Genomic DNA, 18,577 nt, shown 5'->3' on the forward strand with positions numbered 1-18,577 from the left:
ATTAATCTTGTGCTACCTGTTTTAACATTTTGCTTAACATACCTGTTTTCATTTTGTTCTATGTTGCTCAATTTGCTTCCAGGAACTGAGAACCCTAGACTCCATAGCCCATTGAAGAGTCTAGAAATGAAACATGGTTCCTAGTCAGCTTTATTCATGTACACAATTTAAAAAGGGAGTAGAGTAATTCAGAAACTCAAATCATACTCCCTGAACAAACAATTCACACGTCTTTTATACCTTTCTTCAACCACACTTCCTATCAAAAGGCCCTTAGTTGTATTCTTTTCATCTTGCTGGAATTCTTCTTATCTTGTTCATATACCAATGTTTTTCTTCCAGTGGTTTTCCTCCTGCGCAGTAAGGCTCTAGTGCAATGATTCCCTGATGATCACCTCCATGCTTAAATCATCTAAAACTTATCTATGCCACAATTAGTATGGCTGCAATTCATCTAGCTAGGGTTCATCTCTAGTTTACCAGGAAACCCACCCCCTTCCCTCCTTAAGGGGCCTTCAGCCTCTTACTCCAAGTCAGGCCAACAGTAAACCGCCTTGAGTCATTTGCAAGAAAGGCATGTAAGAAATGAATTTAATTCATTAATAATACAGACATTTCTCCTTAATATATGCATTTTTGTATGCATTTCTATTATTGTGAAATGCACTTCAAATTCTAAAATGTGTGAATTTCAGCATGCAAGTGCATGATGATTCAAGAGGCATGTACAGTGGTACCTTGGCTCACGAACTTAATCTGTTCCACGACTCTGGTCACGACCCAAATTGGTTGTGAGCCAAGTCAAATTTCCTCATAATATTCAATGTAAATAAGGTTAATCTGTTCTGTAAATATTTTTTTAATCACAGGGAAGACGGGCATGGTCGTGGGCATGCTCGGTGGGGAGACGGGTGCGATTGCGGGTGTGCTTATGCAGGGAAGATAGGTGTGATCGCAGCCATCTCCCCCCCCCCCCCCCAGCACAACCATGATCGCGCCCGTCTTCCCTGCACGAGCGAGACTGTGGCCATCTACTCCCCACCCCCCAGCACGACTGTGATCGTGCCCATGTTCCCTGCACAAGCATGGTTGTGATTGTGGCCATCTTCCCCCGCCCCCCCGGGCACGATCGCAGCCATCTCCCCCACCTCCCAAGTACAATCGCGGCCATCTCCCACACCCCCAGAGCACAATTGCGGCCATCTCCCCCCACCCCAAGCACAACTGGGATTGCACCCATGCAGGGAAGACGGACTGATCACGATCATCACCCGATGTGGAGTTCATGACCTGAGGAAAAAAATTTCTGAAATTTCTGTTTGCGACCCAATTTGGTTGTGAACTGAGGCGTTCATGAGCCGAGGTACCACTGTGCTGGGTAAGTTTACATAAAAATTCTGGATAGGTTTCACAGATGATATAATTTCCTGAAAGAACAAAATTCATTGTTCCATTTCCCATTTATTAATGTACTAAGGATGTAATCCTATACTGCAGGACAGAAAAAAAGTTCTACAGCCTCTAGCAGTGCTGGCTGGGGAATGCTAGGAATTGTAGGATTTTCTCTTTCTGTTTAAATATACATTGGATTGAGTCCTAAATGTAAGCAAAAGTGGACAAATACTCTGTTGGCTAAAGGTTTAGCCTTGTAGTGATATAGCACATATTATGTATATTCTCCTAAGCACACTATCACCACATTTTTAAATGGAAAGCATGTTACAAAATGCAGAATAGACATATTTATTCAGAAACCCCAACAGTTTACTTCCTAGCCAGATAATTAAACAGAAGAGCAATGAAATGAATCATTGGTTTTTATCTTATTCAAAGCCGTTAGGAAATCTGTTTGGAATGAATATTCTTGAAAAGAAATCATCCCTGGTTAGAGTTGTTAAATTGTTCCTCATTTCTGCTGTAAAAACAACCACAGTGCTTGTTTGGGGTGATATCCTGAATTCAAGAATGCTGACTGAGGGACTGAAAAGTTTGATGAAAGTCCTAGTATGCCAGCAGAACTTAAGATATGCTGCTGCCAGGAAAGACACATTAGACTGCCCAAGCACACCTGTAGAAAGGCCAAAATGGAGCAGAGTCATGGATGGGGTGTGAGCCCCATGTCCACCTCTTCTGTACAACAAGGATGCAGAATACAGATGGAGTGGCTGTATGGCTCCCTAGCCCTCCACAGGTCAGATGACATCAGTGGGCATGGCTGTAGCCACTGACTATCCTGCCTGCACCCATGTTCACTTTCTCTGTGCCTCTCCCCAGCATGGAGAAAGGAACCTAGCTGATGCTGGGAAGCGCCACTCCTCCCCATGGTGGCTGAGTTCCAGGCTTCACATGTGCTTGTCACTTGTATGGGGATGGCAAGTGACAAGTGAACAGTTCTGGAACAGGGATGATCAGGGAACTAGAAACTAAGTCTTACCATGAAAGATTAGCCCATGGGTCCCCAAACTACAGCCTGAGGGCCGGATCCAGCCTGCCATGCCCATTTACCCCACCCGCCATGCCCATTTGGACCTGCTACGCACATGCCCATGTATGCACCTGTAGCTGCCCACCTCGCCCTGCACGGGGGCAGGCAGCAGTTTGCTCACTCGGAGAAAAAGATCTTCAACCAAGCAAGCTGCTGCCTCATGTGCCTGCCTTGTGGTGCATGCCTGCCCCCGCCTCGCCTTGTCTCCCCTCACCATTCACCCCTCCCCCACTTCAGAGCATGTGTCCGCACGCACTGCCCCTGCTTCCTCAACAGCCCACGCACACCACCTTTCCGGCCCGCACCCAGCACTGGCACCTTTCAACTGATCCCCTGGTGAAAAAGTTTGAGGACCCTTGGATCCCTGCAAGAAGCACCTGTGGAGCAATTATGCAGTTGGAGACCCTGGTGACCAGCATAAAAGGCTTCCCTGCACTGCTTCTCCTTGCCACAGCAACACAAGTGTCCTGGTTACTCCTTGTCTCTGGCCCCTGCTTTGCTACACCTTGTTCCAGTTCATTCCCGCCTTGCTCAAGTTCTGCTCCGGTTTGTTCCTGTCTTGCTCAAGTCTGTTCCCACCTCACTCCAGCCAGTGCCTTTCCTGCTCTTCCTGTCTTTCATCTGAGTAGATCCTGCCTCGCTCCAGCCTGCTATAACCTTTGCATATTTGTTTTTTGGCATCAGGCAAAGACCTTTTTATTTAAACGTCATTTTAATTGTTAATATTATTTGCTTATTTTATCTGGCCAAGGTGACTTATTTTTTATTGTTAATTTGTTTTTTATTTTTAATGTATTATATTTTAATTTATGTGGTGAGCCGCCCCGAGGCTTTGGCGAATGGGGCGGCATAGAAATGTTTTAAATAAATAAATAAATAAATAAATCTCTCTGGTAAACTGACTTTGGAACTGTGCTGACTCTTTCCGCACATCAAACTTGGACTGCTTTCCTCTGTGCCTTTGACCTGGACCTGCTGACTTGCCCCAAGCCTCTGGCCTATAGTGAGCTCCAGACTCAGCTAGAGCTCACACCCTGGACCCAGTGTTCTGCCCCTCCTTGCTGCTGTCCACAGCCCGGTCCTCACAGGAAGGCTTTTGAATGAACATCAGGAAAAACTTTGTAAGCACCAAAGCAGTTAGACAAAGGAACCAGGGACCTAAGGAGGTGGTAGATACTCTGTTGCTGGGGATATCTAAGCCGAGACTGGATGGCCATCTGCTAGGATTGTTTTAAACTGGATTCCTGCATTGAGCATGAGATTGGGTTGGATTCAATCACTTAAATGGCCCATTCCAGCTCTGGGTCTATGAACAGACTCAAGTGCACATGAACTGTCAGTTACCTCCAAGTCCCTGTTGCCATGCCCATCAGAGAAGGGCATGAAGGATGTCTGGGCCAGTGCCCATATCCCCACAGCTACTTCTAGACAAAGATAACACTGATGCAACTACCTCTCCTACTGGGTTTCTGGCTCATCTGGAAGACATTTTTCTTTTTTAGTAAAGTCATCTTTTCACATTCTCAGCAACTATTGATTTATATTTATATTGAAGAAGCAGATTATGATAATTCTGGTCAGATAAAACTCTCCTATAAGGATTTTAACTGTTGTTTTCTTTTTTTCTTATGCATAATATGGATTGAAAGTTAGTTTATATGTTATACTTAAATAAAATCTAAATTAAAAGTATATGTGCCAATATTTAATGGATTTTAAAAAAATTATTTCACTAGTCAAGAGCCAACCCTACTATCCAAGTGGTTAGGAAATGAGGCATATGAAGCTTCTTCACCCAGTCATACATTCAGCTTTCCACTGAAGTAAATGAACTTAAGCACACCCCTAACTGCCCAATTGCAACCAGCTCATCTGTCCTTTTCAGTACAGTTTTCTGACAGAGGCCCAGCTCTTCATGAGGTGGTAGAGCTGTGTCTGGTGAGCCTGGCCCAATACACTGTTTCAACGTGTTCTGCCATCCTCATTTTCCCAACATGTGCAACCACTGAAATAATGGAAGCAGAGGGGGTGGGGGAATGGCTTTTCATGTACCTATGAACTTGATTAATTGCCATAACATCAGGGGCAAAGCCTTATCCTGATTAAAGTAAACTCTCTCCTTTATCTTGTCCCAATTCAAACAGTAACATTTGACATCACTGGGAGCTGGATTGAGATATCTACATCAAGCAAGGCATAGTTGATTGGGTTAAGAACAATAAAATATTCTAGCCACTTACATTAATTGCACTTATATTCAGCACTCAAACCCAAAAGTCTGCTTTAAAAAACACATGCCTAATTATTATTCTAGATTTACAGGCTGTACTATCCCTTCCTAGAATTTATGCCTCATATATCAAATAGTAATTAGTAAAATGGATAATATCCATTCATCTCCTCTTCAAAGAAGAAAATCTCATACTGCAAGATGCTCAGAAATGGCAAAGAAGTACAGCAAGAACAAAGCAAGGGATCAAAGAGCAACAGTTGATCTTTCTGTAGCATACCCATGGAAAACCATTAGCAAGCACTAGTATGATGGAGGGTCTTCTTTCATGGAATAAAAATGCAGGTGCAGGCATTTTGAGTAAGGCAGTCAGTACTTTAGAAGGCATGCTGGAAGTACAGGTATTAGGGAGGGTTAGGCATCTATAGATTGCCTTTTCCACCTCAGAATCTCTGATTATCACTTGTTAGCTAGTACAGAGCAGAACACAATGAGGTTTAGGGGCTAGAAATGAGGCTCAACCCTTATTTATAAAATGATTAAACTGCTACTCACAACTTCATCTAACTGGGGAAAGACATGGCTCCTCAACAAACCTACATAAATCACATCAGCAGTTCCCCCCTCCCCACATTTCAAACAAGTATATGATAGGCTGTGACACAAATTGTATGGAGAAGGATGAATGTGTCAATTCTCCTTATCTTTTAATTGGCTGGAGCTGTGGCATATTTGAATGCTACAAAATTGTAGACCTGCTTGGGCACATCATAGATGCCATGTTTCAAGTTATTTGCCCAACAGGTCTCAGCAGAATATGTATGTATATATTTGATTTATACCCTACTTTTTAAAAATGTCACTCACAGCAGTTTATAAAACAGTTTAAAATTGACTAAAACAATAAAACACATTAAGAACAATACAAGCATAACAATTACAGAATAAAAACTGCAAAGCCTGACACAATGTAGACATTTATGAACCTTCTCTAGAGAAAAAAAAAAAATTCCCTAGCTCCAGACTAAATTTGCCCTATCATCCATTGCTTCTGAAGGGCTTTTTTTCTGGAAATGTGTTCAGACCTGTGTCAAGACACATGCTGTAAGCAAGCATAGTAAGAGCATTATTGCAACAAATCCTACTATTTAAGGCCTACTGTTTATTGGGCACAATGACGAACACTGAGGTTGCACAAGGTAGAGTGTTATAATTATTACTGTTACATTATTATATCTCTGTTCCCAGAGATGGGGACTGTAGGCAGCTGGAGTCCCATACTGAACTATGAAGGAGGGGGTGATTCACACACAGTCCATTTACAGCTGCTTAATTGAGCTTTAAGTGTAGGTTTTCTTGCCCAAGGCTACCCAGAGCAGGAATATAATGGAAAGGATCTTCTCAAATTCTTTGAGCAAGCTTTGAAACCTGAGCTTTAAATTAGTCTATACATGATAGAATCAAATTCTTTATTATCCATATAATTTCATTTCAACCAATGGAATAACCTAAGGAGAAAGCAATGTTTGAGATGCTAATAGCAAATCCAGAGAGCTTTCCTTGTTATTTGATACATTGCAGTTACACCCAATACTATGTCCTGTCCATGTTTGCATTGAGCTGCAAACTTAATCAAAGGTCAGCCATAATATAGTTTAAAAATAAATAATAAATTAAAATTTGCCAGCAGCACAATCAAAGCAGGTACACATACCAGACCAATGACTTGCTGATGGCTAATGAGCAAGGAATACAAATTGCTATCCATAAAAAGAAGACAATGAACAGTACAACTCTCCCATTTCATAAGAAGAGCCAGGCTAGATTGTATTAAAGGTCTGTACTGTGTTCTCAGCCATTCAACTGGATGTCCAAAAGAGAAGCCCACAACAGGACCAGGTGCAATACCATCCTGTGGTTCAACTCCTCTAGGGAGGTAAGAGGACACTGGGATCCTGGGAAGTTTCTCTACTTTTAAGTTTCTTATAGGTATGATTTTTTCTATTGTCATCATAATGGCAACAAAGGCCAATAGATGGTGGGATGCAGGCTGGACTACTAATCTGAACTACAATAGCAGGCTTCTGACACAGGTTTGGTTTTAGTGAGGACTGATCAGAATAAAGTGATGGAATTGCTCTGCCCCCTGGCATGGGAGTGATACCAGCTGATAGGATTTATGTAACAAGCAGCTATTATACTTCATTGAATGATTCATAGGTCCATATAGTTATTTTGCTGGGCAGATTTTACTTGTATAAGACCTGTAGACTGCAAAGTAACCTACAGATTGGAGCCCAGAGTGAGTTTCCATGGGACCCCCTGGCCTTGACTTCCCTTTTGCCAGGGCTGGTGTGGGTGTGATTCTGCTACTGTTCAAACTCTCATCAGAACCATCTGGCAAAGCCCCAATTTAGCTGTACAGATGGATTTTTAATTGGTTCTGTTTACTTCATTTTCTGTTTACTAAATACACATTTAGTCTGATTGTCAAGGAACATTAGGATCAATTGCAAGGGACACAATCATCGCTAGAAATAATAAAATGATCAAAGCAAAACACAGAAAAGAAATTAGATGCTCTGTGTTACACAGTGGATCAATGTATGCTACAATGGAGTGCATGGCCCCAGTAAATCACTGTTAAAGCTGCAGCCATTTGCACACTTACATAGAAGCTGGCTTCATTGACTCCAGTGGGCTTGTTCTTCAGTAAACACACTTGAGATTGCACTGTAAATCACCATAAAAATCATGCCTGTTCGGCTGCAGTGACTGTGCCTCAAGCTGTATGGCAGCCTATTGCTTGTGGCTGTCATCCAGCTTGAGGGGAGGAATACATGGCCTAATTAGATTCCTTCCAATGGAGGTGCCACTTAAGGTTTCAGCATCGAGCATGGGGAGCTCTTAGAGGTTTCCAAGAGCTACATAGCTCCAGAAGCAAGCCCTGTAAGGGCATTTTATTCAGTTATGCTTTCATAGCTGACAGTAACTATGGCACCTTGATCAACATATGGTACAAAATTGCTTTTTGTGGTTGTTTTAAACCATCTGGAAGAACTCTCGGGGGCTTCATTCTGGTGGTGGGTGGGGCCAAAGGCAGAAGGTACAAGGCCAAAAAATACCGGCACGAGAGAGGCATTGTACCCTGGATGCAGTGGTGCCTCCTGAAGACTCTGGCTCACTCTTGGACTTGGCCCTGAACTTGGATGTCCTGGTCTCAGCAGTGACCAGGAATATATTTATACAGTTGTGGCCAGAGTCAGGGCAAAAAGTGCTCCCTGTTGCACCAGAACCAGGTTTGCATCTTCTCCCTTTCTGTGGAGATTGCCTAATTGATGAGAATAGACAATTTGACAGAACCCCTTCTTGCTCCCCAGTCACTGAGTTCATTGGATGAGGTGCGCCTAGAGGTTCAGCATGACCCTGAGGTCTGTTTAGAGTCTCCTCAGGGTTGAATCTTCATTATACTGACTCCTTCTTTGTGCAGTATCTACTATTGAGGGCAGTCGTATGCCCATATTGCTCTGCTTTGAGCATCTGTCAAAGATATTTTTATTTATTAAAGCATGCTTTTCCTGAATTATTACCTTTGGTTTTATTAGTTTCACTTGATCTTATACAGTGGTACCTTGGCTCATGAACTTAATCCGATCCAGGACTCTGGTCATGACCCAAATTGGTTGTGAGCCAAGTCAAATTTCCCCAAAAGGTTCAATGTAAATAAGGTTAATCCGTTATGTAACAATTTTTTTTAATCACAAAAATTTGAAGCAGATGTACTCGGAGGGGGAGGCAGATGCATTTGGGGGAAGGCGGGAATGCTCTGGGGGGAGGTGGGTGCGCAGGGGGGGAAGGCGGGCGCAATTGCAGGTGTGCTGGAGGGGAGGCGGGTGAGATCATGATCGTCACTCAATGTGGAGTTTGCAACCTGATGCAAATTTTTTCAGAACTTTCTGTTTGCAAACCAATTTACAAACAGAAACTGAGGCGTTTGTGAGCTGAGGTATCACTGCATATGGCTATTCTTTTGTGGTGTGATTACTTTTTTCCCCCACCACTCAGGAATCTCTTAGACATAAAGCACTCTACCAATTTTCTGAATAAATAAAAAATTCCATTTTCCCATGGGGTCCCAAGGGCTGGGATTATTTTGTGGGTGGGGCAAGTAGGAGAAATTTGACCAATACCTGGTAATGTACATCTCTGGTTCTAAACCATGGGTTGGGACACTCAGGCTAGACACCAAATCACAATCCTGAGATCCCAGTCTGGCCTTTGTGGTTCCCCAGATGGTCAGGCCTCCTTCCCATGGGCCCTCACTGTTTCTCCTACATAGCTGGTATGGTGGTTTCCCAGCTTTTAGGCAATTTTTGCCGTTCTGAAACATTGACATGCCCCTTTGAGGCTTAGTTACTAGCAATAAAAGTTTTAAGTTAAAGTATCACTGTATTTTTGGTTTTTGGAAGGACATAATTTTGCTGTTTGCCTTTGGGCCCACCCACAAGCGGAATATAGTCTCCAAGAATGTCTCCAAAACTGAATACGGCCCTCAGACTAAAAGTTTCCCCATTCCTAATCTAGAAAGAGGTTAAAGCCCTTATGTTATTCTGTCTTTGGAAGTAGCTGTGAATGGTGGACTTCTTAACTGTATGAACTCAGAGAGGAAGAAGGACCCAATCCACTAAACCCTGAGGGAGAAAAGAGCAGTTTGGGCTGTGAGGCCTCCCCTCCCAAAGAGGTGGACCAAATTGTCATAAGTATGCAAGAGACACATATTAAAACGCTTCAGCTAGAATACAGCAAGAATTGGGATGCCTGAGTGGGCATGAAAATGCACTTGGACCAGATCTTGGAATGATTAGATATGCCATTTATTGCTAGGGATAGAAAAGGTGAACATACTGCTGGCATTCAGATAGGACTGGTAAGAGCAGGAAAGGCAATAGACCCTTGATAAACAGATGGAGATCCAAATTGTGTTAAAGAAGGAGTTGGGGCATTAATAGTGCTGGTGAGCATCTCCATGGTTAAGCCACTTGGAAAGCTAGAAGGTATACTGGAATAGGAAGCACAGATATCACCTCTTCTACAGCAAAGTGTGGAAACAGCTCCATGTTGATCAGGAGGATAGCATGAAGCACACATGCTGCTCTCTCTAAATGCTTCGAGATACCATATTTTTCGCTGTATAAGATGCACCTGACCATAAGACGCACCTAGTTTTTAGAGGAGGGATCCATGGAAAGCTTCCTGATAATCACAGGCACATTCCCCATCAATTCTCCATGGGCTTCATTAAAAGATGGGTTGCCATTTGAAAACACACACTGACCTGTGATTAACAGCTCTCACCTGCGCCGGAGGAGGGGGGCAGAGCAGGGTGCGCTGAGCGCGTGCTGGCCAGGTGTGGTGCAGCCGGGACGGCAGCGTGCCTGCGGTGGTCTTCTGGGCGGCACGGCGGCGGTGGCAGCAGGTCTTCCTGGGCGGTGGGGGTGAGCAGTCCATCTCTCCGTGCGGCCGGCGGGTTAAAGCCTGTGGCTCCTCCTCCTCCGCACTGCTCCCCCTGAGCGGCATAGCTCTCACCTGCGCCGGGGGGGGGAGGTGGAGCAGCACGTGCCGAGCGTGTGCCGGCCAGGTGGTGCCATGTGGTGCAGGCGGGCCGGCAGCATCCTGGGCGTCGGGCACACACACATTTGCTCTACAAGATGCACAGACATTTCCCCTTACTTTTGAGGGGGAAAAAAGTGCGTCTTATAGAGTGAAAAATATGGTATGTCATTTCACTTTGTCTGTGTATATGTGATGTAGGAAAACAGGAGTTGACAAAAATAGGTTATACTTGAGTACCAGCTTGCCATTCATCTGAAGATCCTGTCTAATAGCCAACCAGCAAAAAGGTTTCAACTTTTTGGTTGCGAACCAACATTCCTAAGATTTGTCTAAAATAACTGGTCAGGCAAAATGAACTGTTTTCTTTATTTGCCTATTCAGCATTCTTCTGTTGAAACATAATATACCCTTGAACAGTGAAATGTCAAAATGAAATACAATCTATGTTTTAATTCTGAACATGAGACTTCCTCCTATGGCCATTTTAAAATGGGAGAGAGGAATAAAAAGGCAAATGGCATGGTTTTAGATGGTAGCCATGGTGTAGGCCATAGGACCAGAAACAAGTCTCCTAGTGAACTTCAGTACTGCTTTCCAGTCACTAAATAATTTGCAGCCTGACTCAGGTTCTGGGGCAGCAGTGGTCTGCCAGTCCCAGCTTGGGGTTGGGCCATGACTGCACAGAAAGCCCATTCTTGGAAGTCAATGGCCCTTTCTTCTTAGTTGTACACCCTGTCACAGAGTTTTTGTGGTTAAGCTAATACTTTCTCAAATGTCTATAGCCTCAAATTGCTGGGGACCCCTGTAGCAAAGCCTTCAAAAGCAGAAGGAGTACAAGGCAACACTTTAGTCAGAGAATGTCAGTGCTTGCTTAACTCAGCATCTCTCCAGGCTTCAGTCTACTGTTTTCCCACCTGACCTCAGTCACCATACCCTTCTCTTCCTTCATCTGTTCACTTTATCACCATGGTGTCCTTTGGTGGTATTCTGCTTTCAATTTGTTACCTGCCCCAGTCTTATACTTCTAAATGCAAATCACTTGAAAACTCAAATACAGAACTATATATGTGCTGAACTAAAATTATTTAATTAAACTTAAGAACTTTAATAGTTTGTGATGCAGCACTCTTACAACATTCAGCAACTATGTAATATCCAGTTTCTTGAGCCAGATTCTGAATTACTAAGTTCAGATCCAGTCTCAATGCACTGATTCAGTTTGCTACCCAAGCAGGGATGGGCTGCTCTGGGAGCCTTTTTTGCCCTTTTTTTGCAGGGATGCCCCCTGCCATGTGCTGTGCATACATTCTGAATGCGACAAAAAGGAGAATTTAAAAAATAAAACAAATTGGCGTGCAGTGTCTTTTGTTTGAAAACATTTTAAAAATTTTGATTGGGGGGGCTTCTGAAATTTGAGGGGGTTGGCAGGCCCTACATATTGTCCACCCACCACATACTGCCCACCTCTGTCTAAGTGTAGTCTAGGCTGACCCAATATTGCAGGGAGGAGATTTAAGAGAAATATCTAGAATAGACCATGGCTAGTGCTGGTAGCTAATTAGTTCCACACAAATTTTTCCCAGCGGACTGAGGATGGACTTCATGCATATGCACTTCCTGCTGATACCTGGCTAACTAATATTGGAAGCAAGGTACTGGACATGATGGAAACTGGTCCTTTCCTGTTACATTGGAGCATGCCTACTCCCCTTCTCATAGCTTGGGAAGAAATTTCAGAACCACATTGGGCCTTTGAAGACCCACAGAGGGGAGACCTGAGGTGCCTGGAATGGTCACCCTGTAAGAAGACCATTCTCACAAGTGGGGAGGAAATGATGAATAAAATCTGTTCTGTATCAAGCTGGACAATACAACTGTTAATATGTTGTTTCTAATGCTAGAATGAGTATTGAGAGAATTACTATTCCCTCTTGAAAAACCAAAACTGGTACAGTTCTTTTAAAGTTGGTTATCATTTTAATTTTTAATTTTTTGGTATCTCTCCTTGGACTACTTGTATGAAACTCCAATGTCTTATCTATGTCCAGAGCATAGTGACAATTCTAGACACCAGTTCCCATCACCCATCCAACATCAACCTGTTCCTGCTCTATTACTTTTCAGCAATCTATCTACCCCAACAATACAGCTAAAGCTTGCCTTCAAACTTTTCTGTTAATAAAAGGATAACTTAATATTTTTCCCACCTGCTTTCCTTTTCCACTAATGTCAGCTCTTGTGTGCTATAAATACCTGATCATTTCTAGTACTCTGGAGATATTCTGACAAGCCAAGTACCAGGCTGAGAGCTCCCACCTGGGAGTCAGCTGCCATTGGACACTGAATGAGGCCTCCATGTGCACAGGCATGAAGGAATAATGGCTGCCACATGTGAACTTCAATTACAGAATGCTACCTCCACTGGGGTTAGAAATGCATGCCCTTATAGAGGCTCAGAGAACTACTTAATTATAGGAAACACCATGTTTTTTCATCATTTATTAAGTGAAATATAAAAGATTTAGGTGGAGTCTGTTAAGAAAACACAAGAATAATCTGACTATGCTGTTATGGCATGTGCCAACACTGCAATGCTTCATTTGAAAATATTTCTATGGAGCTTTAGGTGGCAGAATAGAGTGTGACAAATCAATTGAAAGACAACAACAGCAGCTGTGCTGGTCAGGCCCAAAACAGGAACTATCCTTTCTTCTTGCATTAGGAAAACTAAGAGAAACCTTTTGATTTTGCATATGACTGTGTGAATTATGGTTCAAAATATAAGATACTGTCTCTTTAGAGAAGGAGTGTTAAACTTCTTTTAACCCAAGGGCTAAATTTTTAGAGAAGCTTTTGCAGCCCCATGCCAGAGGTGTCTGTGGACAGAGGCAGAAGGAGTGGGGCTAAAATACCATCATGTTTTAGTTTAAAGCTCTTACTGCCAGCAATTAAAGTAAACTGTAGAGAGATGGACCTGCAAGCACTGGGGAACCACCGAATGATACATGGTTCAGGGGGAAAAGCTTGGGGTTTATCTACTGATATCTATCTGTTGAGGAAAGGGTCTATCTATTATTATTATTATTATTATATTATTATTATTATTATTATTATTATTATTATAACATTTCTATGCTGCCCCTTGCCGAAACCTCGGGGCAGCTTACAACATGATAAAATACATTGAAATACAATAGTACATAATAAATTACCAGTAAATATAACAATACAAAAAATACATTGATTTACAAATACAAAATTAAAATTATCAGTATAAAATAAAAATATAGGAGGAGAAAGAGAAGGAAGAAGAAGTTGCCCAGGCCAGATCATATGTTTTAACAATTGAAATGATGTTTAAATAAAAAGGTCTTTACCTGGCACCGAAAAACCAGTAACGACGGTGCCAGGCGGACCTCTTTGGGGAGTGAATTCCATAGTTGGGCGCCACCGCAGAGAAAGCCCTCCTCCGGGTACTTACTCTCCTAATTTCTTTCATGGAGGGTTCCCGGAGAAGGGACTCTCCCGCAGATCTCAAAGGGCGGTCGGGCATATACGGACGTAAGCGCTCGTTCAGGTAGCCAGGACCCAAGCCGTTTAGGGCTTTGTAGGTCATAATCAACACCTTGAATTGGGCCCGGGCTTCAATGGGAAGCCAGTGAAGCTGATGGAGGACTGGAGTCATGTGAGCATAACGCCCCGTCCCCGTCAGCAACCTGGCAGCTCTATTTTGCACCAATTGAAGTGTTCGGACTGTCTTCAGGGGAAGCCCCACGTAAAGCGCGTTACAGAAGTCTAGGCGGGAAGTCACCAGCGCGTGTGTCACCGTCGCCAGGCAGTCGTATTCCAGGTAGGGGCGCAGCTGATTAATCAGCCGAAGCTGAAGGAAGGCGTTCCTTGCTACCGCTGTCACCTGAGCTTCCAAAGAAAGCTCCGGGTCGAGGAGTACTCCTAAGCTGCGGACCTTATCCCTAAGAGGGAGTGTTGCACCATTCAGGACCAGGTCAAATCCACCCTCTCCGAAACCCGATCTGCCAACCAACAGGACCTCCGTCTTGTCTGGGTTGAGTTTCAGTTTATTGGCCCTCATCCATTCCCTTACCTCGGCCAAGCACCGGTTCAGCAGAGCCACTGCCTCACCTGGATTAGTGGAAAACGAGAGGTAGAGCTGGGTATCATCAGCATATTGATGATTCCGCAGCCCACACCTCCTGATGACCTCTCCCAGCGGTTTCATATAGATGTTAAATAGCAGAGGGGATAGAATGGAGCCCTGTGGTACTCCATGGCATAACTGCCATGACGTAGAGACATGGTCCCCCAGCACTACCTTCTGGAATCGACCGTCGAGATAGGAGCGGAACCACTGCAAAGCAGTGCCTCCAACCCCCAATCCCGCAAGCCTATCCAGAAGGATACCATGGTTGATGGTATCGAAAGCCGCCGAGAGGTCCAGAAGAACCAACAGGGATGTACTCCCCCTGTCCTTCTCCCTGCACAGGTCGTCGTACAGGGCGACCAAGGCAGATTCAGTACTGTACCCGGGTCTGAAGCTGGACTGAAAAGGATCCAGATAATCAGTTTCCTCCAAGAGTGCTTGGAGTTGTCCCGCCACCACTCGCTCCAGCACCTTGCCCAGAAACGGGATGTTGGCCACAGGTCTATAGTTAGTGGCCATCTCTGGATCCAGTGACGCTTTCTTCAGGACCGGTCGTATTACCGCCTCCTTTAAAGGGGCAGGCACTCGACCCTCCCTCAGAGAAGCGTTAACCACTTCCAAGATCCAGGTCCCAATCCCGTGCTTGGAGTTATTTATTAACCAAGACGGGCAAGGATCCAATAGGCAAGTGGTGGGACGTACTCTTCCAAGCACCTTGTCCACATCATTGGGCCGCAATAATTGAAATTCCTCCAGTAATTTTGGACCAGACGGTGGCATTGGCGACTCCTCAGAGACCTCTGATTCATTAGTGGAGTCCAGCTCGTGATGAATCTGAGCGATTTTCTCCCTGAAATGCCTGGCAAAGTCGTCACAGCGGGCCTTTGAGGGTGGCATCGGATCTTCCTTAGGACCCAGGCGAACCAGGCCTTGCACCACTCGAAAAAGCTCCGCTGGACAGCATTGTGAGGAGGCAATGGAAGCGGAAAAAAACTTCTTTTTCGCCGCCTTCACCGCCACAGCATAGGCCCGATAGTGGGCTCTCAAGTGTGTTCGGTCAGATTCATCCCGTGATTTCCTCCACCTACGCTCTAGGCGTCTCCCAGCTCGCTTCATCACCCGTAATTCAGGTGTATACCAAGGGGAAGAGCGGACTCTGCCCGGTGGGAGAGGACGCTTAGGAGCGATCGTGTCCACAGCCCTGGTCATCTCTCCGTTCCACAGTTCGACCAGAGCCTCGACAGGAGCACCAGTCTTGTCCGCCGGAAACTCCCCCAGGGCCCCCAGGAATCCATCCGGATCCATCCGGCTCCGGGGGCGGGCCCATACAATCGGGTCCGCACTCTTATAGAGGGAGAGGCCGCTCTCGAGCACAAACCTCACCAGGAGGTGATCTGACCATGACAGGGGAGTCAAACATAAGTTCTTCACCCTCAGGTCATCCTCTACCTGCCCCGTCGTGAATACCAGGTCCAGAGTGTGTCCACGTTCATGGGTAGGGCCAGTGACGTGTTGAGACAGGCCCATGGCCGTCATAGAGGCCATGAAGTCCTGAGCCGCCCCGGTCAGTCCAGACTCGGCATGGAGATTGAAGTCCCCCAGGACCAACATCCTGGGGGTCCTCAACACCAGATCCGAGACGGTCTCTGTCAGCTCAGATAGGGAGACTGCTGGGCAGAAAGGTGCACGGTACACCAATAGAATCCCCAATCTGTCTCGTTCGCCCAACACCAAGTAGAGGCACTCCAGCCCTGGTCTCAAAGGGACCGGAAGACCCGTGAGAGAGATGGAGGCTCTGTAAACCAACGTGACTCCCCCTCCTCTCCCTTCTGGGCGTGAACAGTGTTGAACCAGATACCCGGGCGGGCACAACTGGGAGAGGGCAACATCCCCTCCCTCCCCCGCCCAGGTCTCCGTTATGCAAGCCAGGTCGGCCCCCTCATCCACAATCAAGTCATGGATGAGGGAAGATTTAGTATTGATCGACCTGGCATTGAGCAGCAGCACCGTCAGACCCGAGGGGTGGTTGACAAGGCTACCTGGCGCCCTCTGGTTGGGGGCAGGATCAGAAGGAGGGACAGGTGTCAGCCATCTGTCCATCCTTCTTCTACGTGGACACGTTAAGCCCCTATTGTTGTAACGACCATTGCCCGTGACCACGCCAATAGCAGCCCCCGTGGGTTCCCCAGGATATATAAACGTCGACATGGCCAGGAATGACTCAAAGCACTAATTAAAGCAGGGTAAGATTATAAAGTAGGTCGGAGGAGGAGAAAAAGAATGATAAAAAGAAAAAAAAAGAAAAAGGATCAGCAGTAGAATCAGCAGTAGGCAAGCCTATTTCAACAAGAGTCCATGGCCAGCCCAGCCCCCCTCTCGTCCCCCCGAACGGCACCCCAAACGGCGGCGACCCCTTTGGTCGCCGCCCTTCGGCCGCCGGCCCCGGCCGTTGCCGCGGCTTTGACTCCGCAGGGCGCCTCCGAGACCCGCCCCGTCGCGCACCGCGCGCGCCCGATCACCTGGGCTGGCGGGCGGCGCTCTCCGGCGCCGCTTGCGGCCGCGCTGGCCGGTGGAGCTGGCTGCCGTCGAGGTCGCAGCCGCGTGCGTCTGCCTGCATTCGCTTGCCCGGGAGCGGCGTGATGCTGGAGGTCTATCTAGAGAACTAGCTAGCTAGCTAGAGAACTCCAGCAGGACAGATTGGGAATACAGACAGCTGAATTTAGTCTGCAGGCCTGAGATTCTGTATCCCTATTTTAAAGACTGGGGAAGGCTTGAGTGGAAACATTGCTCAGGCCTAAATTGTTTGAAAATCTGCCTCATCCCATAGGAATCTGTCAGACAGCTACAATGATTGCTGGAGGTTCTTCTCATAAATGCACTCACCTTACTGGGTTCCTTACTGGGTGGCATTCTGAACATGGAGCTCCCTCTCAGTGGAGATCAGCCTGGCATTTTCACTGTTATCCTTTAGGGAGAAGGCAATATCTGTGCTGTGCAGTTGGTGTTTCATTGGTGATTGTTGCCACTTTGATTCTATCATTTGGTTTCATAACGATTTCATTATGTTTGCCTACCTGCTTGGTTTGTAGCTTTGGTTTACTGCCTGCTGCCCAGCTTACCAGAGAAATGCTAGCCACACCTATATGGCAGGAAATTGCACAGGGTCAGTGCAGATACAGCATTCCTCACAGTTGGCTACCAAGTCTCTGCTTAACACCTCTAGTAGAAGAAAATCCATCAAATGATATTCAGCTTTGGTGCAAAGCCACAAAACACACGGTAGAATGGAAGTCCAAAACTTGGTGAATGTTGATATGCAAATGAAAATATAACCTCACTTTTCAGACAAATGATAGTAAATGCTGACTGTCAAATACAGGCAGCTGTCAATTTAGCAGTGTGTCTGGACATTTGTAAAATCCATCTAAGATGGTGAATATTCATCAGTTTTTCAACTTCACTGTTCTACATATATCCTACATGAACACACAGCAGCAGCATTCTTTTGGAATGCTACAAATGGGAGGGAATTGCTCATTTTTGTGCCCATTTGCAGATACACTCATACACCAAAAAACCAAAGGCACTAGGCACTTTGAAGGGGCAGCATGTGCCTGCCTCTTAAGGAGATTATCAAAGCTAGCTTTCTGGCCAGCTTTTGCAATCTCCAAGTAAAAACAAAAAAGTTGTGGTTGGAACTGTGGTGAGTCCAAAAGAGCTTATGATAATGATGGGGAGAGAGGGCAGTCACTTCCAGCTGCCCCAGAGTGCTGCTGACTCCTGTGATCTGCTAGGTGAAAGCAGCAAGGGATTTTTGCCACTCTTGTCAGGTGGCTCACAAGGTGCTCGATTTTACTCACAGTGAACCATGTTATCCAGGTTTGGATAACTCAACAACCAGCTATGGAGAGAATGAATCTTAGAACAATCTATGGATTCTTGCCATGGGTAGTTTGTGGCAGGGGGAACCCTACCCATAGTTAATTACCATACTGGGTTTCATGGCTCAAATATTGTTATTGTTGCTTGCTTGCTGCATTGTACAAACCCAGCTGTTGGCATGTTACCATCTCCTTTGCTGTTCTATTCT

At 45.4% G+C, this 18,577-nt stretch overlaps 1 protein-coding gene across 1 annotated transcript in view; it reads right to left on the reverse strand.

The window, feature by feature from the left end:
• LOC123034698 (poly(rC)-binding protein 3-like) overlaps nt 1–18,577 on the reverse strand; it is a 497,132-nt gene that overhangs the window by 475,088 nt on the left and 3,467 nt on the right. Inside the window, exon 2 of the mRNA XM_044452282.1 lies at nt 43–120. The gene's annotated coding sequence lies outside the window, so the exon portion shown is untranslated. The remainder of the gene's footprint in view (nt 1–42; nt 121–18,577) is intronic.

Source organism: Varanus komodoensis, unplaced genomic scaffold, assembly GCF_004798865.1.
Source record: "Varanus komodoensis strain SLA01 unplaced genomic scaffold, ASM479886v1 scaffold10, whole genome shotgun sequence".
Lineage (NCBI taxonomy): Eukaryota > Metazoa > Chordata > Lepidosauria > Squamata > Varanidae > Varanus > Varanus komodoensis.